Source organism: Peromyscus maniculatus, chromosome 14, assembly GCF_049852395.1.
Source record: "Peromyscus maniculatus bairdii isolate BWxNUB_F1_BW_parent chromosome 14, HU_Pman_BW_mat_3.1, whole genome shotgun sequence".
Taxonomy (NCBI): Eukaryota; Metazoa; Chordata; class Mammalia; order Rodentia; family Cricetidae; genus Peromyscus; species Peromyscus maniculatus.
Genome location: NC_134865.1, coordinates 68692724 through 68706856, shown reverse-complemented (window position 1 = coordinate 68706856; position 14133 = coordinate 68692724). Strand labels below are relative to the sequence as shown.

Sequence of the window (14133 nt, the reverse complement as noted above, 5' to 3'; positions counted from 1 at the left end):
GGCAAATGAACAGAAATCCAAAAGTTGCAAATCCACAGCTGCAGTCTGTGGGGAGAGAAACATTGTACCCATCCAATCTCCAAAATGTACTAGAATGTAGAAAAATCAATTGATTGGCAGATGTGGATATTTACATCTGTCTTAATTGCTTAAAATCAGTGAGTTGGGAGGCGTCACTAGGCTTGGCAGCAGTTCAGGTTGAGTACAATCGCTCCTTTGGTAGGAGGCTGGAAACCGCTGAAATTTGTATGATAGTGTTTAAAAAGGAGACAAAGATTTAGGGGAGATATGAGGAAATTGCCACCAGAAAAGCTGGACTGGGCTCAGTGTCAGCATTTAGGAAATCAAGGGGGGAACAAGTTCAGAAAAGATAAAATTGTCCTTATCAGATGCAAAGGAGCTCAGGATCATAGGATAGTATGTTTGAAAAATAACAGGATTAAAATGTTGAGAATAGGCTACTAATAGAGAGGAAGCGATGCTACTAGGGACTTTCCCAAACACTGAGTATTTGATCTGGTAAATGTCATAGAAAATTGCTTCCAGTTTTCAGGAAACAGGAGTTATTGAAACCACAGGAAGCTACTTATTCTTGATTCTCAGCTGCCCATAATACCAAAAGTATCGTAACTAGAGCTAAAATAAGTTGCAACTGTACTCTTGATTGTCAACCTCTTCTGTGATGAGGGCAATGTTTTTTCTTTCCCATCTTCAAAACTTCATGGGTCTCTCTCTCTCTCTCTCTCTCTCTCTCTCTCTCTCTCTCTCTCTCTCTCTCTCTCTCTCTCATGAATTTAAATGAAACTCAGCTGTAAAAAAAAATCCGCTAGATCTTTTCTGAGGCTTTTAGCTGCTGTAATTCAGAAATAAAGAGCAGCGAGAGAATACTGACCATCCACAAAGACTTATTTGGATAGTCACAGCCAATACTGTGTCAAGCTCTTAAACAAAGTAGTAGTGTTAACAATTGGGCTGGAAATGGCCAGTCGTTGAAAGCAAATTGAAGCTTATGGTTTTTCTGGCTTTTAAATTGGACTCTCTGTTGTATACACTCAAACACAGATATAATTAGCATAATTATGTTAATGAAGAGTCAGGGTTATAAAACATTAAATTTCCCAAGATTACATATGTGCCAAACATTTTATTGAAGACTATAGTTCATTTTTTAAATCTCCTTTCCACCTATGCCATGGTATTTCCCACTAAAAAGCCAGGTAATTGTGCCCTGTACTGGGTAGTTTTCGTCAACTTGTCACAAACCTGGGAAGAGAGAATATCAGCTGTGGAATTGCCTTCATCAGATTGCTCAGGGGAATGTCTTCGAGGCATTTTTCTTGATTGTTGATTCATGTGGGAGGCCCCAGCATAGGTGGATGGTACCATTCCTATGCAGGAAGACCAGCGCTATTTCTGGAAGGTGGTTGAACAAGCCGTGAATAGTGAATTAGTAAGCAGTGGTCCATCATGGTCTCTGCTTCAGTTTCTGCCTCAAGGTTCCAACTTGAGTTTCTACTCTGGATTCACTCAACACTGGATGTCGATGCAGAGGTGTAAGCCAAGTAATCCCTCATCCCAGTTGGTTTGGCCAGGTTTTTATCATAGCAATGGAAAGCATATTAGGACACACTCTAAATAACTGTGGCTACCACCATACCAAGTAAAGACTATTATCACAGGGATGCTTGCAATGAGAATTAATGGACTTGTTTTCTTTTATTGTCTTAAAATGGGAGTGATTTCAGTGCTTTGAAAATTGTCTCCTCATGCTTCCAAGGTATATTATCCTCTTTAAAAACTAAATCAATTTTTAATTTTTGTAAATGTTATACATCTTTTTAGAGAGTTCTTCCACCCCTTTTTGTAACATCTGAATCCTGCCTGTAAGATATCTTGTCTCCATCTGTAAAGCTTGGTAAGACCAGGCAAGTTTTTGACTGTTTTTCTGTCTTTCATTGTGATTCAGTACCATCCAATTCTATTATAGGCTATTATCTGGTACTCAAAATTCCTCCAACTCTGGTTTTCCAGATTCTCTGAGAGAAATGGCCTTAATTTATCCTTTTAGTTAAGCTTAGAAATCATCATATCCCACTTCCAAAATACCATTGACAATTTTATTCTGGTTCCTTTGATATCTGAATTAAATTTACAACTTGAGTCTTTCCTTAAGTCTTCATTATATCTTCCTTTGTTAAATTTTTTTCCTACGTTCTTTGGTAATGTTATATGGCTCCTCAGAGTAGTTTTCTTTTTAAGTTTATTCGCATGTATGTGTGTGCTGTAATTTGTTTAGTACCCATAGTGGAATTAATTTTCTCTTACACCTTAATGCTTCACAGTGGAAGAATGGCTGGCATACACAAAATATTGACTTTTAAAATTTTGTGGAACTGGGGAGATGGCTCAGTGGGTAAAGTATTTGTTGTGCAAATGTAACAACCTGCGAACCTGAGTTCAAGTCCCCAGAACCCACACAAATCCAGATGTGGTGTGCATCTGTAATCACAGTGTTCCTAAAGTGTGATGGGAAAGGAGGGGAAAAGAATCCCTGGAAGTTCATAATAGGCTAGCTTACCTGACCTACGCAGACTCTATTTCAAACAAGGTGGAAAGTAAGGGCTGACACTCAAGGTTGTCTTCTGACATCCACATGCTTGCTCCTGCACATTCATACATAAAAATGGTTGTTTGGTGTTATTGTTGTGGTTTTTATTTTTGACATTCTATTTACCTACCTAAACATTTCTACAAATTTTAATAGAATTTAACAATTATTATAACTAGGCAATTAGTTATAATTTCCATCTCTCGTTTGATACTTCCATTTTTAAAAGTTTTCCCTAGAACTAGGATTTTAGTTTTATTACATATTATAGCATCACTTGAAGCAACAAAGTTTTTATTTTTGATCTGATGATGTAAGCCCTATATTATTAGAATTGCTAATGTCACACAACTCTTGCATTCTTAGAGCAAGTGCTATTTATTTGTAATGTATTATTTTTAATATCATGCTGAACTTGATTTGCTAGGATTTTATTTAGATTTCACATCAAAACTCAAAAGTGAGAGTTCTCTCTCTCTCTCTCTCTCTCTCTCTCTCTCTCTCTCTCTCTCTCTCTCTCTCTGTGTGTGTGTGTGTGTGTGTGTGTGTGTGTATGAGTGTTTCCTACTTGTTAGGTGTCAGCACCTGGGTTAATGTGAGGTTCAAAAGTAGAAGCTGAGATCTATAATACATTATTTTGTGAGTCTATGATTTCATCAGTTCAGAAGCACATTATGATTTTACTTTTATTATCTTATCTTCGTATGTGTGTGTGTGTGTGTGTGTGTTTATGTATGCACTTTGAATGTGCACATGGAAGTAGAGTTGTTCATGGCCATGTGTCATCTGACAGCTACAGGACACATATTGAGTGTCCTTCTCTATCACTTTCTGTTTTATTTCCCTTAACACAGAGTTTCTCACTGAATCTGGAGATGGGCTGTCAAGACACAGATATTGGTATAAGGCCTAGAATTCAAGCTCTCAACACCAATGTGAGAAAGAGTGCAGTGTACCTGTGATGCTAACACTGCATAGGGCTTAAGCACCAAGTGCTCTAAACCACTAAGCCAGGTCCCCTAAATATCCTTTTAAATTGACTTATCTTCGTCTGTGAAATTTCAGGACATGTCTAGTTAACCTCCTTGGTAAATTAGAAAGTCCTGTTTTTTTTCTTCGCTGAAGTATTGTTATATCTGTTGTTATTTTTCCCACTTGGTTGGATTGAGCGTTCATCTGCATGTTGTATTGTTTTCTGCTTCTCTAAGTTGGTTGCTGCTTGGCCAAGCCACTTCAAGGTACTTCCAAGGAGCTCAGTTCTCTATAGGCTGGGCCTAGAAAATCCATATGATCTTTGTCATGTGCATCAATTGTAGAAGAAATATATTGATATACATAGTATACAGAGAACCACATTTTCAGTTTTTAATCTTTATATTTTTCTAAATTGTATTCTTGAAGGAGATGTAGAAAGTCTAATCATTGGTTTTCAGAAATAGAATTTTAGTTTTCTTCAATTTTTTCCACTTTTAAAATTTTATGTGTATAGATGTTTGCATGTGTATCTATGTGTCACCTGCTTGCCTGACTCACAAGAAGGCCATCAGATCCCATGGCACTGGAATTGCAAATAGTTTTGAGTAGCCATGTGGGTATGCAGAATCTAAGTTGAGGCCTCTGGAAGAACCCAGTGCTCTTAAATACTGAGTCATCTCTCCAGCTGTAATTGCTCAGAATTCTTGCTTGTAATAAGAGTTTCCTTAGGCATATAATATAAAGTCTACTGAATCAGAAATACCCATATCACCAAGGAACTGAGAATGCATGTAAGAGGTTATTCAAAACGCATAGTTTAGATAACCCTTCTGCAAATAATAACCAACCCAAATACTGCACTAAAAGAGTAGAGAAGACATTACTGAAGAGATGTAGTATCGGTTTTTCCATGATGCTACACATTTCTTTTCTAAGCAGAAAGGTATGATGAAGATCCACTAATGGGTCCAAAGTGCACTAAAAGACACCAGCAGTCTTCTCACCACACTGTAACCTTACCATGCTGATACTCTGCTCTGAACCTCCACTGGCTTCCTGGTGTACTCAGAGTTCAAGCTCTGAGCTTTGTTATACCATCCAAGACACAGATGGTGTGTTCCATTCTTGCCATGCTTTATGTCTCTCTCTGACCTCTCACTCTGCTTTACTTTTCTTTTCTTTTTTCTTTTTTTTTGTGGTATGGCAAGCTTTTGTGGTATGGTTACTCTTGTCTCAGTGCTAGACCACTGGACATTTGATTGGCTTGGATCATTCCCCATACAAACAAGTACACAGTTAGTACCTGTGTCTCCTTGTGAGTCAGGGCTACAGCATCACCCTTCTGGAGAGGCTACACTGACTACAATTTTCATCTCTAGTCTGCATTCCTTACCCTTAGTCCATGGTTTACTTATTTTACTTATCACTACATAAAAACCTCACATTTCCTTCATGTGTCTTTTTAATTGCTGGCCTTTCATTACAATGTAAACTTTATAAAGGCATGATTTTAGGATATTTTCCTTTATCCTTAGTTTCCTGGGGGAAAAAAATGTTTCTTTCATAATAGGCAGTAAACTATCACATGACTAGGTAATGAAATTGAGTAATAAAAATTGATAATAAAGTAATTGATTAGAGAATGTAATGTTAAATATTCTGATGGCTATTAGAAGTCATATCTAGAAGTAACATTGAGTTGGGGGCCTTACACTATTGTGGTGGTATTGTGTTCCCCAAAATATTGTGCACCCTAATAAACTTATCTGGGGTCAGAGAACAGAATAGCCACTAGATACAAAGGCTAGAAAATGGTGGCACTCATACCTTTAATCCTACCATTCCAGAGGTAGAAATGCCTCTGGATCTCTGTGAGGTCAAGGCCACATTGGAAATGGCCAGGCATGGTGACACACGCCTTTAATCCCAGGGAGTGGTGGTAGAAAGCAGACAGGTTTATAAGGTGTGAGGACCAGAAACTAGAAGCATTTGGCTGGTTAAGCTTTTAGGTTTTGAGCAGCAGTTCAGCTGAGAGCCATTCGGATATGAAGACACAGAGGCCTCCAGTCTGAGGAAACAAGACCAGTTGAGAAGTTGGCCAGGTGAGGTTATCTGTGGTTTGTTCTGTCTCTCTGATCTTCCAGTATTCACCCCAATACCTGGCTCAGGTTTGATTTTTATTAATAAGAACTTTTAAGATTCCTGCTACATACTATGGTGGTAAAATGGACATCACTGTTTTGGGTTCTCTCTCGGATGACATTTGGCTGTATAGTAATGGCCAATACAAGTGACAAAGAACTCTGAAAACCGTGGTGCTGATTGCAGTAGCTCTCTGATGCTGATAAGGTAGAAAAGGCTATTATCTGGTTGCAGCACCATTTCCCGCCAGTGATGTATTACTTATTGATGTTCTGTTTACAGCAATACCCCTCTAGCTGACTGCAAACACCATCCCTGCCACTGTCCATTTTGTTTGGATCTTAAATATTTTGAATGCTTTGCTTGCTAGAGATTAAGAAACACCTTCATTATTGGAATTCTTTATAAAAAAAATAATAATGCTGTTGCTAGAGTTCTTCAGTGTTCAGTCCCTCACTTCTGTTTTTCTCTGAAAGTAATAATTTTAATCTTTATTGGTAAAAATGCAGTTTCTTAAAAATCCAATTGTTACATTATAGCTCACTGTAATGTCTCATGATTTCTTGGGCGATTCTACATTTGTTCTTTTTGCTTCCCCTGGAATGGTCATCCTTGCTTTCTTCATGGTGGATATTTTCTTGGTATTTGGTTTGCAGATCAAAAGTTATTTTGATTGGCGGTCATCTTGTTCACACAATGTAAGATGACTGCTTGTTAGATTGTGTGTTGCTGATCCTTTTATTCCCCCCTTTTTCTCTTTATTCACTATGCATGTCATTACTGAAGTAATAAACCCCATATTTTACATATCCTTACATGTTTTTATGTGTATGTTTATTAATTGTCTGTCTATCCCTTCTCTTGACCAGAAGCTGAAGGATAATTATGCTTGGTATTTATAAGATATTCAAGAAACATCTTGTTAATCAAATGGATTAATTCTCACACCCTGGAGTATCTAAATAGACAAGATACTGAGTTTTATATTGGGGTTTAGTCACAGATTAGGTGATGCGAATAATAAATAGAAAATGCGTGAAGAATAATGAGGCACATTGAAATTAGATGTATGGAATACTCCATATGTTATTTCTTCACATTCGGCATCTGGAAGCTCTCCTCTTGATTCTGTTTTCATATTGCTGACAAGATGCTGTCACATCCATCGGATGTCAAACATTTATGCAATAAGGTAAAAGAGTTACTTTTGTTTATCTGACTGACATTTATGATACTTATGTCCACTTTTTTTTCTTTTAATTTATTTTTTTCATTTTTTATTAAGAAATTTTCTACTCACTCTACATACCACCCATAGATCCTGATAAAGTTAAATCATCTTGTTGGTTGACTCAAAAATAAATAAAAAGAAGACGTATGAGTAAAAAAGAGAAAGTAAATAAAATGAATAACAAAATAAAAAAATAATTACTTTTGCTTTTTTCTTTTCTGTCTTTTAAAACACTCAAAATTTTAATTCTAAAAGATAAAGTGTTGGGGAAGGATAGGTGGGAGAAGTATGTGATGCAAACAGAAACTTACATAAGAATTAAATCTGTCCCTTAATGTGAATGTGGTAGCCAAACTTTGAGAAGTTTTAGTGAGGATGCTGGACTGAGCTGTGGGTATACGCTCAATGGCATTAAGTGGTTCAATTTGAATAGAAAACCATTTTAACTAAATTTTTACTGACATTTTGACTACTCTCTAATATCATCGATTAGTGCTTCAAGGACATCTATACATTTCACTTAAAAATAGTAATTGTGAGCCAGATATTATAAAGAGATGTGGTGATTCATTATGAACACTCCTGTCTCTGTCCTCTGTTATGCAACACTAACTGAATAAGTTTCTTTACTTAGTACAGGGGTGATGTGATGTTAAAATGGAATCATGATGGTTGTGAAAGTTTAAAATGACACAAACTACATGGCTGTGTGACAGCCACCTAGTAGACAGGCATGAAGAGATTAACAACGTTTCTGTGTACTTGTGGGTACTTTTTATGGTGAGTCTGTGGACTACTTGCAAACAATATAGTTGGTGAGGAGAAAGATATGGAGGCACACAATGCAAAGATCAGATAATCAATGAAAGCAGATGATAAATGTTACTTCTCCATTTGTCATAACTTCTCTAGATTCTTGAGAGAAAGGAAAGGATTGGGAAGGCTTCCTAACTGATAAAAGCCTTATGCAATCTATAATAGGCTTAACTGATTTTTAATGATCTGAGCATAAAAGAAGAGAAACGATTTTACTGTGAACCATACGATCAAAACACGGTAAGGACTATATTGGCTCATACTTAAATATAGTAATTAATTGTATTATTTAAATTACAGCGCAAGGTCAGGTGCAATGGTACACACCTTCAACTTCAATGCTTGCAAATGGACAGAGCTAGGAGGATATTTGTGAGTTCAAGGTCAATTTGGTCTACATAGCAAGATCTGGCCAGCCAGTGGTACAAACTGAGAACCTGTCTTAATAAAAAAACAAACAAACAAACAAATAAATAAATAAATAAATAAAATAAAAAATAAATAATACCAAAATTAAAACAATAATTGACAGTAAATCTAAATGATGTAGGAAGAGGAGAGAATATTTTTCTAGCCAGGGGTTCTCAACATGTGGCCTCTAAACATGTAGTCATTAACCACTGGGGAACTTCCAAGCTTCCTTCCCACCCCTATCCTCTGTGTATGATCCTGAAATCTCTACTTTAGTAAGTGCTGTTTTGATTGGGAACATGTTTTTATCTGAGAATCACTGTTTGCTAGTAAGAATATATAAGAGATGGGCTAAGAAGGAAAATTAAAACTGAATGTGACGGATACTTGGGTCTTTGGACAGGAGCAGGCTAAGTGAGGATCATGGTGGACTTTGGTACTGAGATCTCCAGGTCACTTGAGCATCGCTTAGCTCCTTCTCCATTCATGTGTTTGCCTTACTTTCTCCATGCTCAAGATGCTTTCTATCACTGGATTAATGTATCTCTGTCTCTACTTATGCAATGTCAACTTATTGTTTTAAAATTTCCTTAAACTATTGAAAAGCTTCCTTTTCCCTAAGAACAGTGTGTGTGTGTGTTTTCCTTCAACAATCTCTTCATTACTTATTTCAATTTCTGTTTTATTTCTAGATTTGTGTCACCATGCCTGGACTTTTTTTAAACATTAAATTTGCTTCAAAGCATGCATGTACACACATTATTGCTGAATTAAGTATAGTAATAAGAAGGCTGAGGTACACAGCTCAGAGGTGGAACACTTACCTAGCATGCATAAGGCAGTGAGTTTTATTCCCAGCAATGCCAAAAATAAAATATGCCTACTGACCAGACACACAAAAATGTATTAAGACAAGTTGCTCACTATGTATAATGTTAACCTGTATGTATATATTTTCAGGGCTGATCATTTGGTATTGGAGAACCAATTGATGTGCTTTTGCTGGGAGAGACTGTTTCTTCTGCTCTCAGCTTTCCTTTGCTACCTGTAGTTCTTTATCTAGGATTAAGGCCCCACGAGCTTTTCTCCTCCCATATTATCATGTCTGTTGGTGTCTTCACTGTTGTCATGTTTAGACAGCCATGTGGGTGAGACTTCTCAGATGTAGCTTCTGACATTTCTGGGAGACACCACCTCACAGCAAACTTCCTACTCCTCTGGCGCTTACAATCTTTCTACCCTTTCTTCTGCAACCACCCCTGGAGCCTTAGGTGCAGGAGCTGTGTTATAAATACATCAGCTGAGACAGGACTCCACCACTCTGCACTTTATTACTTGCAGTTTTCCATAATGGCCTTTGTCTGTTGCAAAGAGAAGTTTCCTCGATGAGAGGTGAGGACTACATTCACTTTTGTCAATTAAAAAAGAGATCGTGAGTTTGAAAAAGAGCCAGGGGGATCACATGAGAGTGTTAATGAGGAGGAAAAGGAAGGGATATGATGTGATTATATTATAATCTCAATAAATAAAAGAGACTTATTTAAAAACCTGTTAATAATGGATAGGTTAATTCAAAACAAAAATTGTTTTTTTTTTCTATCTTAATTTCTGTATTATCCCACTATTGATTAATGTATGTTTTTTTGTGTGTAGATTGCATCATCTATCAAATTGATTGCATGATATAGAACATGTTAAGTACAAACCAGAAAGCAGGCATGTTATTACATTAGCCCTTATCCTCACACATGCATGCATTGTGTCCGTGTTTCATTCCCAGCAAGTTACTCCACTCATCAGTGTGCCTCCCCTGCAAGTTCAGATGAAGGAAGGTTGAAAATGAGGCCGGCACTAATTTCCACTGCATCTCCTCTTAGACAAATAGCCAGATGCTCCCTCCTTGGGAGAAACAAGCTGTCATAGTCATCACAGAGATTTGAAGACACACCTAACAAAACACCTGCAAGAGCACAGGAGGATGAAGCTGCTCCTGAACCGAGCCCCTGGGACTGAACTCAGCCCTTGCTCCAGCTATCGTGGGTGGGGTGTCTGTGCAGTGTACATTCCGTGCTCTGAGAAAACAGAGGTTTAGAAAGAAATGTCAGGGTCAGGCCAGGGAATTGACTTGTTGGCAGAGCTTTGTTGCACTGCTCCAGGGAGAACAAGATGAAACTATACATGGCTCAGAAGTCCTACATACAGCATTTCAGAGAACGCTAAAATGTCTCGTTTGATCAGCTTCCACACACTCAGACTCGTTGAAAAATGATGGAAGAGTGTGTGTTCCTGGAGTACTGCTACTTTATTTGGATAGTTTTTGATAATGAGATATATGAAGGGCTGGATGAAGAGATAAGTGAATGAATAAAACAGTATGGGACAAGAGGAGACAGACACAGACAGAGACAGAGATCCACAACTAAGAAAATTTGACAGTGCTAAGTAGATAATGAAAGCAGCAGAAACACTAGTGATAAAACCAACTCTCCATGGAAATCCCATTTGCAAGAGCATTTCAGGCAGAGGAAAGGATCACAAGGCCATAACCTAGGAATGGGCTGGGCAATCCCAGGGAAAGACTACGAGGTCTGAGAATTGGAGAATGAGGCCTGTAAAGATGCATGAAAAGCAAATCAATATGTGCAAGGATCTTTTAAGAAGGACAATTTCTTAAACACTTAGGAAGCCATTGGAGGTTTTTATATTGGGGGAATGACTGAGGGGATAGGATTAACCTGTGTTACAAAGATTGCTCTGGCTCATGATGACATGCTTTTCAACATTATCCATTTATAGGTTTGCCTTTGAACATCCAGGCTGTAATCCAAGCCAACGGACACAAAATGGTGACACGATTAGGAAAAGGCTGCCTTTATAGTATCCATTCTGGGCCAATCTGCAGCTTTTATGTGCACATTATCATTGCCCCTGAGCCATAATGGACATAGAATTGGAAGCAGCCTTCCACCTGAGCCATCATCCAAGCCACTTTATGAAGCCATCATCTATATCCGTCCCAAGAGGCTTATTCTACGAGTATGACTTTTCTCAGTCACGAAGACCATCAAACTCATAGATGTGGATATTCATATTAAAATCATTTTGGGTAACTCTCTTTTCATAAACCATCACTCAAAAATCCCTTTGGACTTTAAAGACAACAAACTGAATAAAAATACACATGGTTCTATGGCTTACTGGATTGCTTTTCCATCTTTCCTTAATTGTATTATAACCCTTACATGTCTTGGCAAAAGGCAAATATTACTGTTTTTCCAGACTGGTGTTATTTCAAGCAGAAAAAGGAGAACCATAAATGTGGAAGTAAACCTCAGAGGAATTTAGGGATGTATTTTTTTTAAAAAAAAAACCTAAACCACCACAATACCAAATCTAATTCATGTAGAAATGTTCTCAGCTCTGCTCCTCCAAGGATCATAGTTGGAGAACATTCCTTTTCCTTAATTTTCCACACAATTAAAGATCACCTGATGTTTGCCAGAGAAGGTTTTGTACTTCTGTTTCTTTGGCCAGGTCTCCATGTTACTTAATGAGGAAATAATAATTGTTTTAACAGACGAAACTGGGACAACTGGATATGTACATGCAGAAGAAAGAGTTTAGATCCCCATGTCATATAATATGTAAAATTTAACTCAAAATGGATTGAAAGCTGAGCAGGTCATTCAGTGGTAGGTCACTTGTCTAGATAGAATGCATAAAGCCCTGGACACAATACACAGCAACACACACACACACACACACACACACACACACACACACACCACACCACACCACACCACACACCAGAAATATAAAATAGCAAATTTCCAACCATAAGAACAAAAGAACCATAAAACTACTAGAATGAAACAACTTCACATCTTCTGAGGTTGGATTAGTCGATGATTTCCTGAACAAATTTACCTTTCTTCTTTGGTAGTTTGCATTATATCTTCCAGAACAGTAAACACTAGTTCATGGGCACGAAGGCTCTAGGTAGACACCAGCTTGACTCCTCTGTGTTCCATGAGTTGCATAAGTGTTGTCTTCAGCAAGACGGCCTCACTGTCAATTTGTGGAGAGCTACCAAGAGCCTTGGCAATAGCCTGGGTTGTTTCATTCTGGGATCACTTTGGCCAAGAACTTGATTAGATATAACACAGTCTTGGTACTAGAAGCTTCAGTTGGTGACAAGAGATATCCAGATGGGTTTCCTCCATTATTTGGTGATTTTATTTAGATTGCCTTCATTTATGTACATATTTTAGGAAGTTTCTACTGTATTAGGTTTTCATTCTATCCCCAAATGGCCCTTAGTTTTAGCTGCCCTGCCCCATATTCTCTTCTTTACCTTCTCTTCCTTCTTTCTTCCCATTTGATCCTCCCATTCACTTCCTTGTTCATCCTTAACTCTATTGTATTTCATCTTTCTAGTGAGATCCATTCCTTCTTCACATTCTCATATTCTCTTCTTAACCTCTATGGTTATGGCCTGCTTATCGATGATATAACGGCTAACATCCAGACTTAAGTGAATACATACTACATTTGTCTTTCTGGGTCTGAACTACCTCATTCAAGATGATTTTCTTTTTCTAGTTAATTTATCTGTGAATTTCATTTTTAATGCTTGAGTAATAATATGCCACCATATAGATGGACTTTACACAATTTTTAATCAATTTCTCTATTTCTTTATCCATTCATTTATTGACCGGTATCTAGGTTGTTTCCAATTTCTGGCTGTTATGAATGGAGCAGCAAGGAATATGGTTGAACAAGTGTCTCTGTGGTTTATCCTTTGAGTATATGCCCTAGAGTGGTATGGCTGGATCTTGAGGTATGTTGAGTCTCATCTTTATGACTTCCACAGTGGAAGTACAAGTTTGCACTCCCACCCGCAATGTATGAGTGCTCTCCTTATTCCACATCTTTGCCAGTCTGAGCTGTCATTTGTTTTATTGATCCTGGCCATTCTGAATGGTTTAAGATGAAATCTCAAAGTAGTTTCAGTTTGCATTTCTGTGATAACTACGTATATTGAACATTTTTTGAGAAGTGCTTCTCAGCCCTTTGACTTTCCTCTTTTGAGAATTCTCTGTTCAGAGGCTTACTACCTTCTAAAAATTGAGTTATTTGTTTTCTTGATGTCCAGGTTTTTGAGTTCTTTATGTATTTTGGATATTAGCCCTCTTTTGGACGTGTAGTTGGTAAAAACCTTCAATTCTGTAGCCTGCTGCTTTGTCTGAACAATGGTGTCCTTTGCCATGCAGCAGAAGCTTTTCAGTTTCATGAGGTCCCATTTATTAGTTGTTCATTTTAATGCCTGTGCTAACAGTGTTCTATGCAGAAAGTCTTTTCCTATGCCAATGAGTTCAAGGCAATTCCTTACTTTCTCTTCTGTAAGAATCTGTAAGAATCAGTGTATCTGGACTCACGTTGATACTGATCATTTTTGATCCATTTGTAATTCAGTTTTGTCCACAGTGATAATTACTGATTTATTTATATCCTTCCATATTCAACCATCCAGTTTGAATTAGTACTATTTGTTGTTGACACAGTCTTTTTGCCAGTGTGAATTTTTGGCTAAAATCAGGTGTCCATAAATGTGTAGATTTAGCTCTGGGTCTTCTATTCTATTTCATTGACCAATCTTTCTGGTTTTTGTGCCAATACACTGCTGCTTTTCTATAGTGCAATTGGAGATGGTGATGCCTCCAACAGTTCTTTGATCATCCAGGAGTGGTTTAGGTATCCTTGCTTTTTGTTTGCCTGTTCCATTTCTAGACTTTTATGATGGAGAAATGGCTAATGATGAAGAAGGAATACAGTCACCCAGAGAGCTGCTGAAGATCTTAGTGAGACACGGTTTTTATCAGCCTAAGTAGAAAAGAGCAGACAGGGAGGAGGGCAGGGTTCAAGCTGACCCTGCTGGGGAAGAGAG

General features: G+C 37.7%; 1 long non-coding RNA gene across 2 annotated transcripts in view; it reads left to right on the top strand.

Moving 5' to 3' along the window:
* The window catches only part of LOC121822438 (uncharacterized), a 219106-nt gene extending 207750 nt beyond the window's left edge, over window positions 1–11356 (top strand). For both annotated transcript variants that reach the window (XR_013044453.1, XR_013044445.1), the window contains one exon: window positions 10980–11356. This is a non-coding gene — a long non-coding RNA (uncharacterized LOC121822438). The remainder of the gene's footprint in view (window positions 1–10979) is intronic.
* The last annotated feature ends 2777 nt before the right edge of the window (window positions 11357–14133 follow it).